The sequence below is a fragment of the Ursus arctos genome, unplaced genomic scaffold (genome assembly GCF_023065955.2).
Source record: "Ursus arctos isolate Adak ecotype North America unplaced genomic scaffold, UrsArc2.0 scaffold_9, whole genome shotgun sequence".
Classification (NCBI taxonomy): Eukaryota; Metazoa; Chordata; class Mammalia; order Carnivora; family Ursidae; genus Ursus; species Ursus arctos.
In genome coordinates, this window is record NW_026623111.1 from 29,722,804 (window position 1) to 29,747,597 (window position 24,794).

A 24,794-nucleotide genomic window follows, 5' to 3' on the forward strand; every position below is an offset into this window, starting at 1 on the left:
AAGACGTTAAGAAACAAATTGAAGAAATTATCTATCCAGTTTCATCTTCCTGTGGCTGAGACTTATTTCTGTTTAGGATTTACTCCCCACCCCCTTGAAAACTCTCCTTAACTCCACTACCCATGCTGGGCATTCCTTCTTGGATTCTAATCTAAATCCTTTAGGTTGAAGGTTAAACCTTCCCTTTCGGTTCTGAGAGAATGTAGAGGAGTGAATAAAAGGATTTCATATACATGGAGTTTGTTGTTTAACAAACTTAATTATCTTCTTTCCCAGGGTCAAGAACACAACAAATACTGTGTGTTGGCTTTGTCCAAGGCACTGTGCTTATGCCCTAAGATGATCTGAAAAGTACTCATGTACAACCCCTGCCCTCCAGAATCCTACAATCTAAAGGAGACACAACTAAATTAGATGTAAGACAGTGATTAAGAAAAAAAAAAAAGTTGTTAATAAAAGTGAAACGCAGGTGCTGAGAATACACCGCAGAGGCGCAATTAACTCAAACTGGGATTCAAAAAGAATGGCCAAGAGGTGGTAATAGTAGAGGCTTGAAGGACAAATGGAACTTAGCTGTCAGAATATCAAAAAGACATTTCAGATGAAGGAAACTGCGTGAACACAAACAGGGAGAGTCGACATATACTCTGGATGACTTCCAATGCTATGCTGGCTTTTTAAACTTTATTTTGGGGACGCTGGCTGGCTCAGTCAGTAGAGCATGCGACCCTTGATCTCAGGGTCGAGAGTTCAAGCCCTACATTAGCTGTAGAGGTTATTTAAATACATACATACATACATAAAGTTAAACTTTATTCTGTAACTCATAGGGAATCGTGGGAAAGCTCTTGAGAAGGGAAAAGGCCTGGTTGAAATGACATTTTAGAATGACTCAGGCAGTACTATGTCAGATGGATCAGAGATGGAAGAGACCAGAAGCTGGGGACCAGTAAAGAAACTACTGTAATGATCTGAGATAGAAAGTAGAAGATCTTGATGTAGGACAGCAGCAGCGAGGATGCTAAGAAGAGGCATGATTTCAGGGCTTAACTGACAGAACTGTGTGATGAACAAGGGAGAACTCACAGAATTCCAGCTCCAATTGAAACTGGGTGGACAGTGGAATTACAGATGTAAAATGAATACGTTTAGGAGATGAAAATGAAGGAAATACTAAAATGAAGTTGGACCTAGAGAGTTCAAAAGTAAAGACATCCATGCAGGCAACTGGAAATGTGCTATCCACACAGTGGAGAAATTGTAGCTAAAGGCAAAGAATCCAACCCATTATCTCTTTCTCAAAAATCTAAATAATGCATAAGATGGTGGTTTTTTTCGTTATAATAGAATCCAATACCATAAACTTTTTAAAATTGTGGGCCTTTTTTTTTTAAGAACCATATTGACAAATTTAGAACTCTATTGACAAATCCACTCAAACAAATTCGTCTTCCTATCTTCCATGACTCATCAGTTGGGAATGATTTATATGCCAATGAAAACAGGAACACACCTAAAACACTAACTGAATCATGGTGTTTCACTCCCACACGTGTCCAGAAACCATAGGTTTTTCTTCTGTAGTTTTCACAAGGGTCCCTGCAGAGCTCCATCTGGCATTCCATGTGATCTGAAGTACGGACTACACGTATATGGTCGTATTGGAGGGTTTCGTTTCAGTGTATCGGTGTGACAAATTACACACCGAATTTAAGGTTACCAATAGCACCACCATCTCTGGCTTTACAGAATCCCAGCCTTTGATAGATGAAGGTAACTTCACCAGCTGCTTAAGCATATTCAGAGCAGTGGTTCTCAAACTGGAGTGTGCACCGTTTGTTAAAACACGGATTACTTCACCCTCCCTATCCCCAACTATTTCAGAATCTGTATGTCTGGGGTAGAGCCCCAAAATGCATATTTTTTACTGAATCCCTTCAGATGAAGCTGATTCTGCTAGCCTGGGAACCACACTTCAAAACCTAAGATAAATACCAATGTCTTTTTGGTCAGAGTAATTTCACTGGTAAATGTGCCAGTATTCTGTGGACGTTACTAAAGCATCCACTAGACGTTGGACATGAGGATGCTTTATTGTGACAGAGTTCTATCAGAAAATGATGGAAACTAGCATGTAACTTCCCTCTAAATTTATCATTTTAAAGCATGCAGCTACTACACGACTGGCAAGATACCCCCAAAATGGGTTTTCTCCCATAAAGGGTGACAAATGTGTAAATGGGGCTGGAATCCCTAAAGTGGGCACGTTAGAAACCAAGGACAGTATGTCCCTCTCTCAATACTACTCTGTCCTATTCTGCAGCAGCCCGTTTTATCCTGACTCTCCCTGGATAATTTGAAGAGGGGAAGGAAGAGGGTAAGCTAGGTGGCGCAGTTGCTTCACACATTTTCCTATCAATCCCAACTTGAGAGCACAGGTGAGAAGAACTTCCAACACCTGAGCAATATTTTCAGGTAAAGCCACCAGCTCTCCACCCACCTTAGGTGCGCGCACGGCAACCAGAACGGGCGTGGAGCTCAGGCGGTGTGGACACGGTGTTGCAGCCGAGGTTCCAAAAGCTCGGGAAAAGAGAGGGAAGTGGGGGGCGAGCGGGGGAAGCAGGACCTCGTTGAGCGCCCACTGTGGTCTCCAGGGTGCAGGCGAGTGTGTGCAACTTGCCTGCGAGTTACGTCACGGTAGCGTCCGCGCTGTGTCTCAGACCCGCCGCTCTGATAGTGCCGGCACGCGATAGGGCGCACACGGGGTCGAAACGGAAGAGGCTGGAACCCCAAACACAAAAATACGGGGTGAGGGGTACAGATCTATTTGCCAGGGGGCGCATTTCTGGATCTCCCCACTGACGTCCAGAATCATAGGAGGCTCCCCTCTCCCTCCAGCACGACAGAAAAGTAGGCACCAAGACGTTTCCCGGCCTGGGCGGGCGGTGGGCACGCGACCCGGCGGTGCCCGCCCCGAGGCCGAGCGCACCGGGGGAGGGCCAGTCCGGCTCCGGGGGTCGGGAGGCCGGGGGGCCCCCCGCGCGGCTCGGGGCGCGCAGGTAAAGGGTTACGCGTGCTGGGGAGGCTCGCCCGCCGGCCGCGCCACGTGACGCGCCCGCCCAATGACCGCGCCGGGGCGGCCGCTGCGAGCGCGGCGGGCTCCGGGCGGCGCTGAGCCGCTGGTGTTTCCCGGCGCGGCCGCCCGAGGCCGGCGAAGCCATGGGCGCCGCGACCCCGCCGCAGCTACCGCAGCCGCCGCCGCCGCCGCCGCCGCCGCCGCCCGGCCCCAGGTAGGGACGGTCCCCCGCCCCGCGCGTCGGGCCCCGCCGCGGGCTTGCCTCCTGCCGAGCTCGGCTTTGGGGCATTATTTCCCCGACTTCTCTCGCAGGTCGTTTTTATTTCTTTACTTCCTTCTGGCAGGAAAAAAAAAAAAAATGGGGCGAGGCAATTCTCAGTTTGATTACTTCGAAAAAGTCACGGAATTCAACCAACAAAAGCACGGAAAGGGAGGCCAAATCCAGCACGGGCTGGGGGGGCGGGGGCAGGCAGGACTTTTACAAATGCCCCAAACTCAAGACCAGGACAGTTTGGAAAGCTCGGCATCTCAGTGGTGTATGAAACAGTTTTGGTTTTAAATCCCTAATTAATGAACTTTCAACAGCGCCTGAGAACTTGAGTTGGAAAAACTGCAAGAGATTTTCCCTTATTTCTAAGTGCCCCCCTCCCCCATTTTTAAGCATCGGAGCGTTTTCGAATAAAACGGAAATGGAATGTTGACCGCCGCTGTTTCTTTGAAATGTCCTTGGGTCCCAGGATTTGCTCAGGTCGGTCGGGGTGCTGGCGCCCGGGGTGGCGGTGGGAACGGGTGGGGCGGGGAGGGGGCAGCGCTAGGAAGCGGCACGTGTGGAAAGAGCGTGCCAGGTGCAAACTGTTAAATGGTCACAAACTGCTGAATATTTAATAATTAGGCAAGCATCTCCCAGGTCGATTGCTTGGGTCTCATTTGACCTTGGCAGCCTGATGAGATTTTCACTAAACCACCCCTGAAGAATTTTTCCAATGATATGAAACCGATTTCAAAAATCAGTGGGACTTTTTTCCCCCCTTCAGGACTGTAATTAACCTTAAACACAAAACAAAAACTCCTCTCAGTAACTTAGTACATTTTATTTTTCATTGTGGTATAAACTTTTGCCCAGTGAATTTAGAGGAAGTCAGTGTTCCACGAGGTGGTTCAGATCATTAAAGAATAGGGTGGTTAACTTGCTTCCTGTCACTGTGAGAATTACTGGCGGCGCTTTTCACCATGGTTTATGAGTGTCCTGGGTGGCTGTACCCACACTGTTGCGAGGAGCAAAACTGTAGAAAAGATGAGAAACGTTTGAGAGTTGAATCAGAAAGAAATAAAAAGTGGTCGTTGCTTTTAAACACAATAAATTCTTTTTATTTGCATAAAAATATTCCACTTATTCCCACATCTAATCCTCCAGTTAGTATTTTAAGGAGACCGATGTTAAAGGTTCTGATGCCAAACACCAGTGTCTATAGAGCACCTCAGCAGTCGTGAGGCAGGTCTTTGAAACAGTTCTTTGAAGCGCTTAAGGGTAAGTAGGACTCTGGGTTTCTTTGTACTTCTCTAACGTGTGAAGAATCCGTTATAGGAAGCTGCCTTGATCACAGATCAGGAATGGAGCAGGCATGAATGCAGGAAGGTGGGGTTGGGTTTATTTCTCTTCTTTGCTCACTCCATGCTCATCCTGGTCCTGCCTTTTCTGTTCAGCAAGTATGTGATAAGTGCCTGTCTCGTGGCATCTGGCCCCAGGGCCTGGTCCCTAATGGTTCTCAAGGTTTCAATATCCAGTGACGTCTAAAGATAAATATGACCCATTTTAGCTATGTTCTAAGAGCTTTTGCATATCTGGATTTAAAACCAGGCAGAAACTTGCAGGTCACCCAAATATGTTCCACAGCCTAAAAATGGAATGATTCTCCTGACTTCCCACCTCGTGTCTCTCTGAGCCTGGAAACACAACCTATAGGGCAAGGCTCTGGCCAGAATCTCGGTCCAGCCCAAGGGCAGAGCAGGTACTTGCCTGCCTTCCTCCTGGAACTGCCCTGCCTTTGGTGCCTCAAGAGCCCATTTACTGAGCTGCTTGGAAGGGATTCCAGTTTCCAAATAATTGAATACCAGTCTCCCAGTAGCTGGGTTTCCTCCACCTGGACTTGCAAATTCCCTTAGTTGCACAATGTTTCCAGTAACCCTGAATCGTGGGCTCTTTTGAGGTCTTGGTTAAATAGTACCTAGCTCCTGCCTTTTTTTTTTTTTTTTGGTTATTAGATTGATTCTCTGGTTGCAGGTAGATTTTCTAGATATCTAGAAAAAAAGAATCGGTAGCCTCATCCCAGGGGAGGATAGACCTGAGCCTTCACCCATCTGTAGGTCAGATGGGTCCCCCAGTTGTAGCCTTTCTTAGTGTGGTTACCACCTGAATGGTGTTTTAAGAGAATAACATGATAGTGAAATCTGTTATCTACTCACACCCTTTTCACCTAAGAATATCCTGGTCCCATAGAGTTTGGAATCTTCAGAAGGACCATATATCATCAAAATGACCCTGTTCTGGGGTGCCTGGGTGGCTCAGTCAGTTAAGCGTCTGTCTTTGGCTCAGGTCATGATCTCAGGGTCCCAGGAACAAGCCCTGCATTGGGCTCCCTGCTCAGCGGGGAGTCTGCTTCTCTTTCTCCCTCTGCCCCTCTCCCCTGCTTGTGTGCATTCTCCTCTCTCTCTCTCTCGAATAAATAAAATCTTTAAAAAAGTGACCCTATCTTAAGACATAACATAGCCATCAGATGAGTATGTGTCCTGAAGCAGATACTTGAAAGGACTCAAAATACTAGCTCAGTGTCATCAAGCATCTTGGAAAAGATGTTCCTTGAGCGGTAGTGAATATTAAAAGGAAAAGAAGTATGTCTCAAATTTTACCCCGAGCAGTGAATTCCATTCAACTCATTGGACAAGTGGCTCTCTAAAATGAAGTGAAACCCCTCCCTGACCTTGGAGACAGCACGTTTGTAAGCCCAGAGATAATCAGACCCACACTCAGCCAGGTGCCAGGGACACCGTCCTTGCCTTTGGGGATCTTCCAGTCTTCAGACAAACCAGGGGAGGATTTTAAGCAGAGCAGATCTGTTTCTTAGTTCTCTCTGGCTGCGCTGAGGAGACTGAAGTGGGAAAGATACCAGCAAGACAGCTGCTGGAAAAATCCACACGAGAGGAGAGTGAGAAGTGAATTGATTCTGAAGATACTTAGCGGGACAAAGGTATTTGGGACATCAAGCCAAGAAAATATTGGGTGGCTCAAGTCTCTGCAGTTGATTTCCATGTCATTTCAAAATACATCCGTTGCAGGCAGGTAACTGTGAGCCACGTGCTTTCCCTTCTACTGATGTTACTCTCAGGCTGCACGCCCTTTGTTTCTATCACAGAGAAAGGTGTTGATAAAGAGTGAGCTAAGTAGAGTTCGCACTTTAAACAACCCAGTGCTGCTTCACGCAGACTTAAATATGTACATCTGAAGGCTAAGTTAGGACAAACTCTTGCCCTCGTATTGTATACACAGTCTCTGATTTAGCTTATCTGCTTCGGGAAATAAAACACCCTGACTCTTGACTGTGTAGCAGTCGTGGAAGTGGACAGTAGCACAGCCGGCCGTGTGTCGTGGAGAAGCTTCTGCAGGTGTGCATTAGTGCCGTGTCAGAGCGCACACCGGCGGGACACAGGGGCGCAGAGGGCCTGCGACAGAGGGAAAGTCACCTCCGTCACTGCCCCATGCAGAGCTCTGTCCTGCAACACGTATTCAGATTTCTTTGTGATTCGCTTGTTTCTGAATCCCAGAGTCAATCTGTACGCCCTAGAGTTTGGACATTTCTTTTGATTTTGGTGTTAAATCTTTTTCCTTCCATTCGATAATTGAGTGCATACCTTGGGTCATTTATGTGTGATAAAGATTGGGTCTGTATGTCACGGCTGTGAAGCATTATCCCTCTTCCTTGGTGGTCAGACAGCCAGCAGCTTCCGTCCTCCAGACTGTAGCGACTTAAAAATAAATACAAGTAAAGACTTGTTAAGAGCCACATACTTAGACCGTCACCAGAACGTATGTACATATGTAATTATTTCTCTTTGGACGCCTAATGCACTTAGTTATGTGGGTTCCTGGTCCGCAGCATGGAGGCCCACCTCCCAGATTCTGCATAAGGCCATTAGGATAAGTGTGAGATGTAGTCAAAACCAGTTGCTAAACAGCAAGACCAATATAGTGAAGTTCGTCTGTGATGACATTCTGAGCCTACAAGACAGGAAAAATTGGGTTCAGAACTATCTGTTAGCAAGGAAAGAAGTGTTGCATTCTGGAAAAGTGCACCCTCAATCCTTCTTAGAACCAGAAAAGAATTTTAAAAATCACTGGTTCTGAGCACCATAAATTAGAGGAAACTGAGGCTCTAAGAGGCTAAATGAGGTGTCTAAGGTCATTCGGTCGCGTAACAGAAAAGCTGCTGGAGCCATAACCCGAGAATCCCAATTCCCAGCGCAGTCAACTTCCTACTACTGCTAGCCGAAAAGGACCGATTTTAGTCATATGGGAAGTTGATCTTCCGTTAAGTATCTTTTCCCCAAAATATTATAACAGCCACTGTTTATGGAGAAATTACTTACATAGAGTATCGATTATCTACTGCTGTGTAACAAACCAGCCCAAACGTGGTGGCTTAGAATGACTACTGTTGATTTAGTTTACAGCTCTGTGGGTCAGCAGTTGGGGCCTGGTGACTCCACCGGTATTGTCGGACTCCCTCACGCATCTGTGATCACAAGGCAGCCCTGTCCCCAAGGGTTGGCTGACCATGGGCTAAGTCATCCTGGAGCAGCGGTCCGCCCACCTCCCATCATCGGGCAGGCCAGGCAGCGGGGGCTGGTTCACGTGTGGGCTCATGGCTGTCAGAGGGAGCGTGGAAGCAGCGCTCCTTGAAGCCTAGGCTGAAAGGGACACAAGTGGCTTCTCCTCCAGTCTCCCCTAAAAGCCAGTGAAGAGGCCAGCCCAGATGCAGAGGGTGGAGAAGGCTACACCTTCTGGTGGGAGGAACGTCAGAGTCGCCTTGGAGAATGGGAAGGATTCAAGGAGGGGTGGGGAATCGTGGTCATTTTTGCAATCCACCACATTGGCTAAGCACTTTGCATAACTCAACTACCTGAATTTTCCCAACAACGCTTGAGGTGAAGGCCGAAATCCTATTTTCCAGGTGAAGAAACTGAAACCCAGATATGTCAGTCTGAGTTGGGCAGGAAATGCAGCTGGCAAGGGATGGAACCAGCTTTAGTGCTCAGATCCGACCCAAAACCCATGTTTGTAACCACAAAACGGCTCTGCCTCTCTGGCCCTGCATGATGCGACAGGGACAGGGAAGGATGGGAAACATGGTATTGTCATACAGCTCAGGGTTGTGTATGAACAAAATTTAAGAATACTTTTACTTGATTTATGTGCTGAAAGAAATAAAATCAGAGACGATTGTGCCCCTGAAGAACGTTTGGTGTGTGTGTAAGTGCACAAGGCTATTTAAACAAGAAGATTCAGAGTAAAGAGAAATAAGTCAACTGGATCATCAGGAAAGAGTAATAGGGGACAAGATAATGAGCTTAGGGAGCCAAGAGAAAGACCAATTTGAAAAAAAATCATATCTATTTATTAATATCTCAAAGGATCCTCCTATCACTTATATCAAATAGGTGTTAGTCCCACTGTACAGATGACGTTATTCGCCCAAGGTCACACAATTAAGAGCTGATGAAGATGACACTTAAACCCATGTCTGTGTGCCTCCAAAAACAATCCTCCACCATTTTTCCCCCCAGAAAGCCAAGGGCTTTGCTACTCAGAGTGATGTCCAAGGACAGCAGCATGGCGGTCACCTGGGAGCTGGTTAGAAATGCAGTCTTGATGCTACCTCAGATCTGTCAAATCAGAATCTGCATTTTAACAAGATCCCCGGACAATTCATAAGTACAGTGAAGTCTGAGAAGCAAAGCACATCCCCCAAGACTTGATGCCAACTTGGATTCTGAAGAAAGGGGAAAAAAAAAAGGAAGTGAAGAGATGGTTCTGGACTGCCAAGTTCTGAACTGTGTTTCCCACACTTTAAGGCTCGGATGTTACCTCTGCCTTCTTTACCCCTGAAAAAGAAGAGACTTTTTGGTGGTATGGTAGTTTGGGTTTTCTGTTTGTTTGCTTTCAGGCAACCTCTCCCACTCCTTTGAGTTGTAGCAGTTTTTCAACTTTTGCTAAGAAGCAGTTCAAACAAAGTTTCCAAATCTGTATCCGTTGTCATTCCCTGTATAACATAGTGAAAGGATTTCTTTTTTGGCAGGCAATGAGTTATAATGAAACAGTTCTTCATGTAGTTCTTCAGTGTATTAGCTCTTCCCCGTGACATCTGTAGAGACAGGATTATTATGCCCCTTTCATAAGTTAAGGCAAGTGAGAGGTAGTGATGTCACTCGGGCAAGACTTGAACTCAGGTCTACTGACTCCAAGCCAAGTTTTCTGACTAACCCGCGAAGCACTCTGCAGGTTTTCTTTTTGGTCTGTGGAGGAAGTTATCGAACTGATCAATTTTTGCTTTGGTGTTCTCTTTCTTTCTTTCCTTCTTTTTCATAGACACTGTGCCAAACTCAGGTGCTTGGAAGTTTAAATTGGTGATTTTGAAGTAATTATTTCATGGAAACTTAAAAATGCCTCATAAAAGCATTTTCTCCCTTATCTGTTTTCCTTATCAAGTTGAATCCCTATGTTGGTTCCAGTGGCAACAAACCCCACTTTGTATGTCAAATGATGTAATTGCGCAATCTTTTCCTTTGATTCTTTGAGTGATAAAAAGATATTTCTTGTTTCCAAGTAAAATTTTAAGCCTATTTTCTTAAGCAACTAAGGTAAGACTCTGAAAATGTCTGTAGGTTACAGAATCACGACCTGGAAAGGGGCCTCACTGATCCAAACACCTGGTTTTAGGGATAAGAAAACCGAGGCCTGCGGAGAGAAAGCAACTCTTTCTAGGATACCCAGCAAGTCAGAGGCAAAACAAGGGCGGGAACCCTCAGCTCCACCCCACCCCCACCCCCCACCCCCAAGCCCTGTACTCTGACTAAAAGACTTCAAAGCAATTCCTTTCCCGGTTGGGTTTCCCAGCCTCCGCTGGGCACCGTGGGGGAAGTTGGGAGAGCTCACATTTTAAAGTCCAGATGACCTGGGTTTGAATCCTGGTTTGTTGGCTGTCTAGCGTGTCCCAGGAGGCATTTACTGCTGCAGTCGTTTCTACAAAGAATCATAAAACAGAGTTAATTGGCTAGGCAGTCAAGATTTCATTTACAAAGTACAATTTACCTGCATTCTCTCTTGAACGTGACGGGACAGGTTTTATGATCCTCGCTGGGATTTGGTTTTGGTGAAGGAGGCCAAATGTCCTAGAAGTGGACATAGTAACAGTTTCAGCGTGACATGGCAACCCAGCCTGAGAAGATCGCTGACAGAGGCCTGGTCATCCCACCCTTAAGTTCGCTCAGCCTCCATTACTGATGTGAGGCTTTGTCTTGTCAAAGCTAAAAGGCGAGTGTTTCCTGGTGCTGAAGTACAGGACTAAGGTGTGGTTCTGGGGAGGTGAGCCTGAAAACAAAGGAAGGGGTAGAGAAGTCACAGCCCTCTGGTGTGGAGAAACTAGATGGTTGTCTTCTAATACCTTGCCTAAATTCAAAGATTTAATGGAGCGAAAGGAGTGTGACTTTCATGTAATCCCTCCCCCCCCCCGCAAAAAGCTGTGTATCTTTAGAGAAAGTAAAATTACTAAAATTCACCCTTGACAGGCAGTGACCCCGTAAGAGTTAATTAGACAAACAAAAAGCAGAACAAGCAAACAAACAAACAAACTCAAGAATTTGCCACCCTAGCACTTTGCAGGGCCCCTAGCAGCAGGTGTGGCTGGGTGAGGCACACGGACACGCATGCCTGTAAGTCAGAAGTCATCAGAATCATCCCCTCAAACAGATGACAGCACCCTATGCATGTTTGGTCCCATTAAATGTCTTTACCCCTGTTTGCAAGTGCTTACCATCTATTTAGTTTATGTGAGCCCTTTAAAAAGACCTGGGAGCGGGGGTTGTAGTTTCATAGTTTCTTCCATCATGAAGCCATTTGGTCAGCTGCCCTTCCTGAGCGAGTCTCGGAGGAGCAAAGGATGAGACCCACTGTCCCAGAAGAGACCCGGATGAGGGCTGTCATCAGCCTTGAATCCCAACTCTGCCTTTTGATGTGGGACCTCAGGAATTCCTCTTAATCTCCCTGGCTTTCGGCGTCCCTCTCCGTAAAACTGGGACGCTGAGTGTTTGTCCTTGCATGCGTCCCCACTTAGTAGATGTGTAATAACTCTGAGTCTCAGCCCGTGACTGCCAGTTTTCTCAAATGTAAAATGTGAGGTCTGGACCAGGGCAGCACCCTGGGGTATGGAACGGAAGGAAAGGATAGGGCTGGGGGAGGCCATCAGGGGACCCTCATCTCCCCACAGCTCCCTCCAACTGTACCATTGATAAAAGCCACACAGAGTGACAGCAGACTTCAACCTTTAGACACATGGGCTTTGCCCTAAATTTCTAACCAGATGTATAACTTTCCTTCTTATAAAGTCATCTACTTAAATGTCTACCCAGGGTCTGTTTTAAATGCTCTCTGTACCTCAAGCATAGAAAGAATCTTGGGGGGGGGGGCAGGGAGAATGGAGTCTCAATTCCATGTTTGTATTAGTGGGAAGTAGGGAGGGTGCCAAGGACTTCATTTGAGGAGATAGACGTGGAGTTTTTTGAGAAAGTGAGCTTAGTTACATGCTGGAGTGATCATTCTGTAAGTGCCAAGACTAAAGGAAATTGTAAAATCGGGAGAAATGAGACCTGAAGATGATGACCTTTTCCTGGTCCTCATTTCCATAAAGGATTTTCAGATAACCAAGTTGGCATTTATAGTATTTAAAGAGACGGCTGTTGCCTCTCCTTTGGTATTGTATATATTCTGGATCCTTTGTGAGTTTGATCGGATTATGTTAAGAACTTTATTGTAAAGTGTCTTCACTAGAGAGGGCCTACTCTAGTTGGTGAACCCAGCGCCATGAGAGCTTTTCTTTTCCTCTCCCCATTACTAATGCCGTGTGAATGAAGATCTAAGTGTTCTTCAGTTGAGCAGATGGCTGCAGAGACTGTGCGAGCTGGTAGGGATACAAAGGTGAGCAAAGCAGACCTGGACACAGTCCCATAGTTGTCAGGGTGATAACCGTACAGAGCTATGACTCTGTGTTCCTGTGTGGACGGCGGGGAGGAAGGTCCTGGGCGCCGCCAGGGGTAGAATGGGAGCTGGGACCCTGCCGGAGAGGCAGCAAGGGCTTCCCTGAGGAAGCATGTCCGAGTGAGACCAGAGGGAGAGGTCTCAGGAGGCACAGGAGCCGCCGGGGTGGGAGAGGGAACAGCGCCGTCACATGTCCGGAGGGGGCAGTGTTCCGAGACACGTCCTGAGCGCCCGGAGTCCCAGCAGAGGCAGGCCGCGCGCTGTTTGTGATCTGACCTATGCCGATGTGATCCTTCCTATTTATTTAGGGGACTTTTGATGAATGTTGAAACCTCGACTATCTAGGGTTGAGTGAGGGTAAAGGTCGTCTTCCTCACAGCCTCCCACGTGGCCCACAAGCCAATCTCAGGCTCCATTCAGCCCCACCTTCCAACACCGATCCCTAAGCAGGACTCAAAAATCACGCAGCCTGTTGTATAGGCTTGGTGAAGTCCCTGGTTCCTTTCCTTTAATTTCTCCAACTATTTCTCATGCGAAGTTCATTAGAGGCAAAGGTGACCCTCTTCTACAGGCAGGGTTGAGCTAACCTAAGAGTTCAACTTAAGCAGCAAGAGTCCTTTGACCTGGCCACAAGTCAAGCATTTTTCAGAAACAAGTACTGGGACCCACTGGGAGGGTACAGGTGGCTGGATCTACCACCTTCCATGTTGGTACGAGAATAGGGGTGCCCCTACACTGTTTCCAGCCAGTCTGTACATCTACGAAAGTGATTTCCCTGATGAAAAACAGCTTCTGACATCCATATGCTAATTGGGAAAGTCCTTGGTGTTGATTGGAGATCCAGAAGCTACCCTACCTGCAGAAACCACCTCTGGACTGCAGCCTTTGTGGGCACATTCTTAGGAAGGACCTCTGACATGCGCATTGCTGACCAGGGCTGCTACCTTAACGTTCAGCCTAGGGTGCAGGTGAAAAACACACTGATGCATCCCAGAGTCTATGCCAATGGATCTGAAAACAAATGACAGACCGGACAAGCATTATAAGTCAGGGGCCTTAAGAACAGTGAGAAGCTATTGAAGGTTTTCAACAAGTAAGTCATAAGCTTTGCTTCTCCGGCTGCAGAGCTGGGAGGGAGGAGACCTGTGAAGGGGCTGTGGTTGTGGGACCTGTTGTTGGATCTCCGCCTGAAGGAAGCGGAGGTACTTGGATGGAGAGAAGGGCGCGGCGGGCTTCCCGAGATACTGGGTGACAGCACCCGGACCTGGTGATGGATGGGAATGAGAAGAGAGGCAGGCAAAGTCAAGACTGAATTTTAGGGCATAGGTATACAAGAAATTTTATAGTGTTAGAATCGGTGTTTATAATCAAAAAGAAAAAAAAAAACCTGTATGTTGTCAGTCGGTGTTTGGTAAATGAAGTACAACTCAGACACAACGCGACACCTGCGCTAATAAAAATAATGAGACGTATGTGATGACCTGGTGGAAGGACGCCCAGGGTATAATTCTAAATTCATAAAAATTTGTTGAAGAAGCATATACTTGGTGTTCCATTTTTTTTTTTTTTTAAGATTTTATTTATTTATTCAACAGAGATAGAGACAGCCAGCGAGAGAGGGAACACAAGCAGGGGGAGTGGGAGAGGAAGAAGCAGGCTCATAGCGGAGGAGCCTGATGTGGGGCTCGATCCCATAACGCCGGGATCACGCCCTGAGCCGAAGGCAGACGCTTAACCGCTGTGCCACCCAGGTGCCCCACTTGGTGTTCCATTTTAATGCAGATAGTAATGATTATAATTAGCACTTAGCAGTAGTAATGATTATAAGTAGCACTTATAATTAAAATATCTGGAAGAAAAAATTCCAAACAATTAACAGTATTTACCTGTGAAGCAAAGATTACTAGGGACGTTTGCAATCTACATTTGACGTCTCTATACTCTGGGGTTTTTGCAACAGAGAGATAAGACTTTGTAGAAAATGAACAAACTCCCCTACTTATATTTTGAAAACTCTTGATCGTTCTATCCCAGAATGGTTACTCCCTCTTCTGAACACATGGGCCACATTCATTCCAGAGTGTTTGATCCAAATGACCTTAGTGGTCATTTGATTCACTCTCTCCATTTCACCTCCAAGCCTGCTGAAGCCCCGAGAGGCTAACGGCTCAGCCAAAATCACATCACCTTAAATTAATAACAGAGCCAAGACTGGAATCCAGGGATATGCTAACTCTTAGTCTGAAATTCTTTTTACTACAAGCTTAGTCTTCTCTAGCACACACTGTATCTATGAATAACTTGGTTTTATTGGACCGTTGAGTAAATAAATCTTTGTCTGCCACTAAATGATGTGCTCGGACTGTCGGTGCTGGGCGTTGCGTTCTCTGTAAAACACTCATCGAAGCAACGGATAGACTTTAGACTTTGGTCCAAGAGGCAGGACTAAAATTTGAGGAGGAGAAAGACACCCCCAGTCCCCCGACGTCCACTCCACCTCTCTCTCTCTCTCTCTCTCTCTCTCACACACACACACACACACACACACACACACACACACAGAGTAAGGGTAAGTTAGAGGCACTCAGCCGAGTTGCCTCCTTGGTTATGCTGAGAAAATAGACTTTGGATTTAGGGTGGGTCAGTGAGTACCCTTCTCCCCTGAAACAATACCCCCATATTGAGGACTTGCCGAAGGCTAAGGCATCCCTATTCAAGCATTCCTTTCACTGATCATATCAGTGACTTCCCATAGCTGTCTTCTCAGCTGTCCCTCCCCTGAAGAGTGGGTTTCAGGGACTCTTACGGAAACACAGCCGACCCTGGCCTGACTGTGAGTTCAGAGCAGGGGTCCAGATTGTCCACCGTGTGTGCTGGTGGCCCAGTGAACTAGGTGATTCTGGATCAGGTTTCACTGACCGATGGCGGGGGGGAGGGGGGGCGGATAGAGAAGGACTTTGTCCTTAGACCAGGAGTTAGCTAGGGACAATGGGGGAGCCTCATGCCGCAGTCCCTGGAGGGCTCTGTTTGGCTTTCCCACCTTTGGTGCTGATTCTTTTCTCCTTCTCCCCTGAAGCTAATCAGAATACTTTGTCTCTAATGAACTACACTTGGCATCTGGTGTTCATCACCTAAATGGGCCGCTGTCTTTTGGAAACAATTCTGGTCCCATTAAAAAAATTTGGTGAGCTTGTTTCCAGTGTTTTATTAATTTATTTCAACTCAGCATTTTCCATATCTTAAACATTTCCGTTTTTGAATTACCATCTGTTTGATTTTTTTTAGACTCTATACACTCACCCCCTCACACACACATCTTTATATAAAACTTAGTTTTAAATTCTTCCAAATCTGTTGTTTTTCCTCCTATTGCGAATCTAGAAAAGGATGCTGTATCTTTAAATTTGGAGATATTTTTAAATTGTCTTTGAAGTTTCAGTTTTCATTTGTTTGCTTTGGGTGGGACATGGAAAAATATTTGCCTACCGTATGGTACTGACCTTCATGCATGTGTTCGCGAATTTCCTTCTCTGAGAAAGGTGGCAGAGAATTCATTGGTCAGGCTTTCTCTTTTTAAATGTTTGCAAGTCCATGAATTTCTGTACTAAAAATTGGTAAGTTCATTAAGTGTCAAGGTTGCATCTAAGAAGATGTTTCTGAGACACTTCAAAGATGTGAAACCTCAGAAATTAAATATTGGGTTTTCTAGTTATATTTTATCCCAGAAGCTACCTTAGTTATATGATCAGTATTCTCACTATAGTTATTAACAAAGTACTAGTGAACTCTAATATTTATTCTGAATAACATTTTTGGAAATTTTTAATTTGTTTATTCTTAAATAAGTTTTTTTTTAAATGTTTAGGTAATATCTTTAAATTATTTTGAGTGACTTGCAGGCAGCTATGTTTGTTTGTTTTCTTAAGGGAATTAAAACTCCAATAGTGCAAAAATTCTTAATCACTCATCAGGTATGTATCGAGCATTTCCCAGATGCCAGACCTACAGAGAAAGCGTAAGTCAGCCTGCCTGGGAACACCACCATTGTGCATTTTTCACAAATATTAACTTTAACGGGCAAAGTTCTTAAATCCCCTGCTCCCACACTATACACTTGGAATATAAATTCATTCATAATTTTTTTTTTCTTTAAGTAGGCTCCATGCCTAGCACAGAGCCCAATGCAGGGCTTGAACTCATGACCCTGAGATCAAGACCTGAGCTGAGATCAAGCATCGATGCTTAACCAACTAAGCCACCCAGGCGCCCCTCATTCATCATATGCATTGAGCACTAACTGCATGCCAGGCATTGAGTTATGTGCTGACCAGGATGCAGAGGTGAACAAACAGAGTCCCAATCCTCATATGGCTTATAATATCTGCTGGGAAAGAGGAACATGAAACAGTCACATAAATAAAACTAGAATTTCAGACTGTGGTGCAACAAAAGAAGGATAAAAGGGGTGTATAACAGCCTTTGTGGGATCTGATTTAGACAGGAGGGGAGAGAGGTCAGGGAAGGCTTTTCAGAGAAAGTGACATGCTGAAACAGAAAGAAAGAAAGAGGACAGGTTAGCCAGGGAGAGAGGTGGAGAAGAAAATTGGTTACCTTTTTTTTTTTTTTTTTTTTTTTTTTTTAAAAGAGGGGAGCATGATTCTGGAAGCCAGGAAACCCAGTTCCTAGTTTAAGAGACGCTAGCTACTACTCTTGAGCACATCTTAACCTCTGGTCTCATTTTCCTGAACCCAGAAACTAACGTTGAACAGAAACCTCTAGGATTTCTTCTTTGATCTGATTAATATGAACTGCTCCCTTACCCGGAAGCTCTGATGACTCCAATTGGGCCATTTCTGGAACTGTCACCATCCCAGCCCAGATCAGTCTGTTCCCAGAAACCGTGTGCTGCGTGCATCCCTGCCAGGCTGGCCACAGGGGCCAGAGTGAGGCAGTTCTGCCACCTAGCTGCCCAGCTTCCTGCCCCGCCCCAGCCACACAGTATCTACCTTGCTATCAATTCTTTCCTCATTCCCTCCATTCTCAGAGGGTAAGCCGTTCCTTTTCCTGTTCAAGGTCAACCTTTTCACATGGACTCCTTCACTTTTAGCCTCAATCCTCTGGGACATTGCTTCATCAAGTAGTAATGCTGTCTCTGCCTCAAATCTTCAAGCTCTCAGCACCCCCCCCTCCTGACCCCCGCCCCCCGCCCCAAAAAGGAGTCAACTCTCTCCTCAGTGAACACACGCAAACCCTTTTTTTAAAAAATTAAAATAAAACACAGAACAGACATCTCTTCCTTTGAGCCTCATTCCTCTCCTTTTTGGCTACTCACCCCCCCTCAGTTTCCCTTATTAAAATATTAAGTGGAATTTTAAAGAGTTCTTGACTCATCGCTGCCTTTAAATGCAGTTCTCAGTTTCTCACTTCTTAGTTCACTATGGTGATTTGTTTTCTACCCACATTGTGATGTGAAAATTTCACTGATAAAATATAAATCTTAAATTTAAATTAATGACCAAAAAGACTAACGGTCATGGGGCACCTGAGTGGCTCAGTCCGTTTAGCATCTGCCTTCGGGTCAGGTCATGATCTTGGGGTCCTGGGATGGAGCCCCGAGGCCGGCTCCACGCTTAGCAGGGACTCTGCTTCTCCCTCTGCCCTTTCCCTTGCTCCTGCTCTCTCTCTCTCTCAAATAAATAAATAAAATCTTAAAAAAAGACTAACAGTCATATTTCATCCCCTTACCTTATAAACTGCCCTGTGGCATTTTAAACTACTGACATTGATGCTGCCTGCCTTTTTGAAATTCTCTCCTTCCTTTGACTTCTGTTATATAATTACACTTCTCACTCCTGGTTTTCCATGTGCTTCCATAACCAGTCCCTGCCATCTACTATCAAGTCTGACCCGGGGGTTTGGTGACGCGGAATCCACTCACAGGTCCAGTACGTCCCTAGCAGTTACGACTGTGTCAGGGAAGAAGGGTGTACAGACAATTCAGAGCCCTATCAAACGGTGACGAGATTCATCGATTCCGGTCAATGGCAGATTGTGCAGAGGGTGAAAGAATCAGAGGACTTGAGAATTAGCTAACTCATAATTTGACTCTTAGGGACAGAGGTGAGAAGACTGAGCCCTTGATATAAGGTATGGATTCCAGGTTAAAGCAAATTATGTTCTTACGAGATGGTGTTTTAATGCTGGGAAGGTTTAGAATTAAGCATAGATCTGATGAATTAAATAAAATCCAAAGTACTTATATTTTTAGATGAGTTTGTGAAAGAGTCTGTTCAATATTTGGAACATGTACAGTATTCACAGTGTGTAAGGTAATTTGTTAATTAACATGTTAAGTCTTGTGATTCCACTTTAAAATGTGTCATTAGCTGATTGATTTAGACTTGAGCTCTTTTAAATTGAAACTTTTCAGATAGTTTTGCTTTTTTTTTTAAGATTTATTTATTTTTTTTTAAAGATTTTATTTATTTGACAGAGAGAGAGAGAGACAACCAGCGAGAGAAGGGAACACAAGCAGGGGGAGTGGGAGAGGAAGAAGCAGGCTTCCAGCAGAACATGGAGCCCGATGCAGGGCTCGATCCCAGGACTCTGGGATCACGCCCTGAGCCGAAGGCAGACGCTTAACGACTGAGCCACCCAGGCGCCCCAAGATTTATTTTTATTTAGAGAGAGAGAGAGTGTGCGTGGGGGGAAGGGGCGGAGGACACTTAACCCACTGAGCCATGCAGGCACCCTAGTTTTGCTTTGTTTTATACTGGATTGAAATGTTTATGACAACTGAAGATTTACCTTGTTTATGAGTTTATTAGTTTTCTAAAATGACTAAGTACTGCAGAAGGATTTGTTTATTGTTCACTGAGACACTTCTAAAAAATCAAATATATTATTTTTTTTTTTAAAGATTTTATTTATTTATTTAACAGAGATAGAGACAGCCAGTGAGAGAGGGAACACAAGCAGGGGGAGTGGGAGAGGAAGAAGCAGGCTCATAGCGGAGGAGCCTGATGTGGGGCTCGATCCCATAACGCCGGGATCACGCCCTGAGCCGAAGGCAGACGCTTAACCACTGTGCCACCCAGGCGCCCCCAAATATATTACATTTTTAAGTAAAACATTTAACTGTCCTTTCCTTTAATTAACTGAGTGGGAAAACCACTCTTGAAAGGATTGACAGAGTTTAGATAATTGTAAATAGAATACAAGATTTGCAGTTATCTCAACTTGAGAGAAAGCTACATTTTTGGACGTTATCTTAATAAATGTTAATTTAAAAACCTAGAGAGCCACACGTCATGTTATCTGTGGCCCTAGGAGATACCCCAACCCTCCAGTTGCCACCTTCCCATTCCCAAGTATCGGCACGCCCCTTGGCTCATCCCTCACCCCACAGTCCTTTAGGTCTTCTAGCTCTCTGACCAACCTCTGGCAGCAGGAAATACCCTATCTGTGGCCCCACTCTCCCTGCACAGCTGCAGATCCCTTGATGATAACTGCTGGCAGCGCAGATCTCCTTGCAGATCCCAGACCCCTTTAAACTGAACTCATCTGACACTGCATTCACCACTCCCCCATCACCAACCCCATTGATTGGCCCTCCCTCCCTTTACTCTCAGTATTTGACGTCACCTAGTTTTCCTTCCCATCAAGGGCAAGGACTCTGGGTCAGGGCACACTACCTGACAACAGTAGGCACTCAAACACAAAGGCCAAATAAAATACAGGTGACGTGATACATGTCTTAGGATGCGTGGGAAGGGCAAGGCCCCATATCATGCTGATAGTAGTTCAGATCTCTTTGGCAGGCGAGCAGAATAGCTCCCACGTACTGAGCACCTCCTACGTGCCAGGCACTCTCAGGGATGTATATACATCCTCTAACTTAAAGGGGTGGCGCAGGGACGTTAAGCAAGTTGCGCGGTGTGACAGAGCCGGCACTCAGTCAAGTCCTGTGTGACCGCAGAGCCCACACCCTTAGCCCGCAGACTCCTTCCTCGGTGTTTGCCACCTCACCTCAGGGCAGACGCTTGCACACCAGCCGGATGGCTCTGACTGACTGTTAATGCAGTGGCATTACTGATGGGCCTGTGAAGGTTGAATGACACTAAACTCGTTTATAATCATTAGCAGATATTTTGTCATTTCCTTATAAAAGAACTCACTTCACCTTTTTAGACAGATCACAACGCCAAAGGTTAATGATTTCAAAGTTCAATACAGTCACTTACCGGAGATACCTCAGCAGAATCTGTTCTCCCTGCTTCCCTACTTGACCTTCTGCTGGTTTAGGAAAAATCCTTCTTGATCTTTCCATCCACTGCCTGGCCAAGAAAGATGCATTTCACTCAAAGTGGACACCAGACGTGGGGTTTGGAGGACATGCCACCACAAGAGCACCTTTTAAGAAATAAAAATTGAGGAATCAGGGGCGCCTGGGTGGCACAGTCGTTAAGCGTCTGCCTTCGGCTCAGGGCGTGATCCCAGCGTTTTGGGATCGAGCCCCCACATCAGGCTCCTCCGCTGGGAGCCTGCTTCTTCCTCTCCCACTCCCCCTGCTTGTGTTCCCTCTCTCGCTGGCTGTCTCTGTCAAATAAATAAATAAATAAAATCTTTAAAAAAAAAAATTGAGGAATCATCCTTGTAACATTTCCTCCTTCCCTCTCCTTTGTACAGTCGGTAGAAACAAGGCTCCTTTGTCGCCCCCAGCACACAATTCATTAGAGTGATCAAACTAGAACTGCTATCTTATCTGCAGCCACCCCACCCAGAGCCCCACCCCGTCACCCCTTGGGAGAATAAACCCTCCAAATTCAGGCTGCCAGGTGCAAGCTGAAAATTGAGACAATCAGGATCTTTTGCTCAAAATACACGTATTTTTTAAATAATGAGCGTTCTAGTCTGTAGCTCTCATTCCTGAATTAACTCTGTCCCACCCCAAGCTAGTGTGCTCCTTTTGTTAAGATTCTTGAAGTTGGGGAACTTTCGTCTGGTTCTCTTCAGGAAACTATGGATAAAACTATGCCGCCTTTACCAGTGTTTACAAAGATCAGTTCCCTTGAATTCTTCTATTTGAGTCACATTTGCAAACTTGAAAACTGAAAAGAGTCTAGATAAAGATATCCTAATCACATGCGTAGTGCCACAGAATAGATTTCTAGAGAAGGGATTATAGTGATGGGCACTTTTTTCTAATAATGTTTAACTAGAGCATGAGGAATTTTAATTTCTAGAAGTGCTCATGATGGTAGCCAAAACTCAATTTTAATTAGAGCAAAATAATTTTTCCTCAACTATAAAGAATAAAAGAAAGGAACTGTTTTATGTGAGGTGGAAAATAACCACAAAACCAAAATAAGGTATACTGCTGCATTCAGATAACATAGGAGTTCAGGAGAAACTGGCCTCATTCTCTCAAGTGCACAGACCAGAAGCTGAACATTTACCACATATTTTGATGCTACTTATGACCATAACCTGAGGATGCTTAATGTCCTCATTCTCCAGATGGGGCGATAAAGACACTAGTTTATCCAAACTGATGTGAGACTCCTTCATCCTGAGTCTTCTTTAAATTTCTCTGTGGCCACAGAAATCACTGCTGTATTCCTTAATCTCTCAACAGATAACATGGTGCCTGTTTCTGTAACCCAAAAGCTATGCCCCTTCAACATCTTACTCTTCATTACTAGATAATGTAAATTCGCAAAGTTCACTTCATTTCCCATTTAATCTTCATGTGTTTCTATACGCACACAGTAGCCGTTACAACAGGGTAACACGGTGGGGAAAAGCAGAAGCTTTTAGACGCTCCTGGGTTCAAGTGCCAGCTTTAGAGCCTCTCAGCATCTGAGCCTCCATCTCTTTGTAAAATTGGGGAAAATATTTGTGCCAACACGTAGATGGTATGATGGTTGGCCTAGAAGCTGGGAATCAAGTCAGCGCACGCACATGAAGAAATCGTGCTTGTTAATTTGTTTGACTTCTGTAATCGGAAAACCATTCCTGAAGATATATGTGAAAAATAATGAAGTGTATCGCTTTGTAATAGCCACTCGTGAGAACGGCCACCATCAAAAAGATGGGCAAGAACAAGTGTTTGCAAGGATATGGAGAAATTGGAACCTTCACACGTCGCTGGTGGGAATGTGAAATGAAGCATCCACTTTGGCAACCGGCCCGGCAGTTCCTGAAAAGGTTAAACATGGGGGCGGGGGGGGGGGGGCTTGGTGGCTCCATCTGTTGAGCATCTGACTCTTGGTTTCAGCTCAGGTCGTGATCTCAGGAGTCGTGAGATCAAGCCCCACATGGGGCTCTGTGCTGGGCATGGGGCCTGATGCAGGGCTTCTCTCGAAGCCCTAGATGCAGACCTCTTGGAAATAATGGGCTCTAAGGGAGATGCTGCCCAGATCTCCAGGCCTGGGAGGCGCTGAGAATCATGCCCTCCCCAGAGCAGGCTCCTGGCGTGGGGCTGATCTAATATGTCAGGTGAATATAGTAGCTCATTCTTTGTCAAGGCAAAAAAAAAAAAAAAAAAAAAAAAAGGATTATTTGGCTTAAGTCCACCAAACTAAGGTTAGCCCGTAAGGGAACAAATAACTTCCCCAAGCTTTGAATTGCCCTTCTAGTCCAGAGCTAAAATGATTGTAAATATTTTTCAGATAAGGAGTCGGCCCTCTTACGCTTCTGTTTGTTCACAGTAGAAATACTTATTGGTAACTTGCCTTATAAAATGACTATCCTGAGTTGGCCTTTTAGTACAAGGAAATGAACTGATGGTAAAGTGTGCAACTTTCTGTAGGGAACCCATTTCCACAAAGAAACCTAACTAGAAACAATCTTCTCTTAACTCCCTCAGCACTTTCCACATCTCCCTCCGTCAAGGCTTATCCATTATTTTCATTGCTGGTTATTCTTTTACATGAAAGTGTTTTATTTTCTCATGTGGTTGTAAATTTTTTCTCAAAGTATGTCTCATAAATGTCTTTTTATCTCCCACGGCACTTTATGGAAGGTCGAGCCTTAAATATTTCTTGAGGAATTATTTGCCAGGAGGCATGGGTGGCCTTCCCGCAGTGTGGGCACTGGTGAGCGAATTTCTCAGTCCTTCCTGTCTTTCTGAAGGCTCAATCAGAATCACCCTGTCCACCATAAAGCAGTAAAGAGCAGCTTTTTTGGAGCAAAATCAAAACATGAGGCAGGTTGCTTAACAGGGAGGCGGCTGTTCCTTGTCCCTGTCTTTCATGGTTTCCACAAATTGGAAACACTTCAGAATCAAACATTTAAAAACAAAAAGCTACACTCCCAGGGAGGGTCCACCCATTTTCGGTATCATGAGGCTTACATGTTGGCTACATCTGTGAGATGTGAGAAACTGCATCATTGGGGTCTGGTAAACCGAAGGACCTTTTGGCCTGTTTTCTTTTCCGCCAGGAGTAGTTACGACACACTTCTCCTGTTGGACTCTTGGTCCCACTTCAAAGGCCTTTTAGGCTCAGGCATGCGTTTGGTCCCTCTATGGCACCAGTGTCACTGGGATGGATAGTTCTGTTCGTGGCCGGTCTACGTCAGTTGGGAAGAGTCCGTTCAAGACCTGGCCCTTTTTTTTTTTTTTTTTTTTTTTGAGTTCTTCATCTTATTGAATGCAAGAGTTCTGGGTACAAATGTTTGGTTAATTACATGATATGTGTATGTTCCAAACACAGATCTTCTGTTATTAAAAAAAAAAGTTACACACCCATGTGTATCTCCAGAACTTTGCCCAATATAACATCCTCTCTATATTCAACTTCTCAAATGGGTGGTTCATCTCAAAGGGTGCTAAATTTCAGCAAATAAATGTGTATTTTTTTTTTTAAGATTTTATTTAGAGAGAGAGAGTGCACACATGAGCAGGGGAGAGGGGCATAGGGAGAAAGAGAGAGAGAGAAAATCTCAAGTGGACTCCACACCCAGCGTGGGGCCCATCTGTCCTGGGGCTCGATCCCACAACCCTGAGATCATGACCTGAGCCAAAATCAAGAGTTGGACACTTAACCAACTGAGCCACCCAGGGACCCCAACTGCATGTTTCTAAGGACCCCAAACCTTTCTTTGTAACCCTGCTCACTTACTTTCTTCATAAAAGTTCTTCCCATTGAGTTTTAGATGTGTCCTTCCCAGACCTTCATCAACAAATTAACTGGCTATTTCACAAAAGATGTTCTACAAACTCAGAGTTTGTCGTCTGGAAAAGGGACGTTCAGGTATTAATCAGATAATCAATCAATGTAAGCATTCAGTAGTAATAAGTGCAACGTGACTCAGTAGTGGAGGGATTTGACCCAGTAAGGAAGGGAAGGGAAAGAAACTTCTCAAGGAAGATAAGGGGAATTAACCAGGAAGAAGCTACAGCAGGAGCAA

General features: G+C 45.3%; 1 protein-coding gene across 6 annotated transcripts in view; it reads left to right on the plus strand.

Annotated features, from left to right (window-relative positions):
- Positions 1-3,151: 3,151 nt before the first annotated feature.
- Positions 3,152-24,794, plus strand: part of CUNH4orf19 (chromosome unknown C4orf19 homolog) — an 86,502-nt gene continuing 64,859 nt past the window's right edge. The window contains exons 1-2 of one of the 6 annotated variants that reach the window (XM_057309590.1): positions 3,182-3,290; positions 22,444-22,589. The gene's annotated coding sequence lies outside the window, so the exon portion shown is untranslated. Of the gene's footprint in view, positions 3,291-21,001; positions 22,590-24,794 lie in introns of those variants that run through there. The other 5 variants (XM_057309589.1, XM_057309586.1, XM_057309588.1 and 2 more) reach the window with 5 other exon arrangements.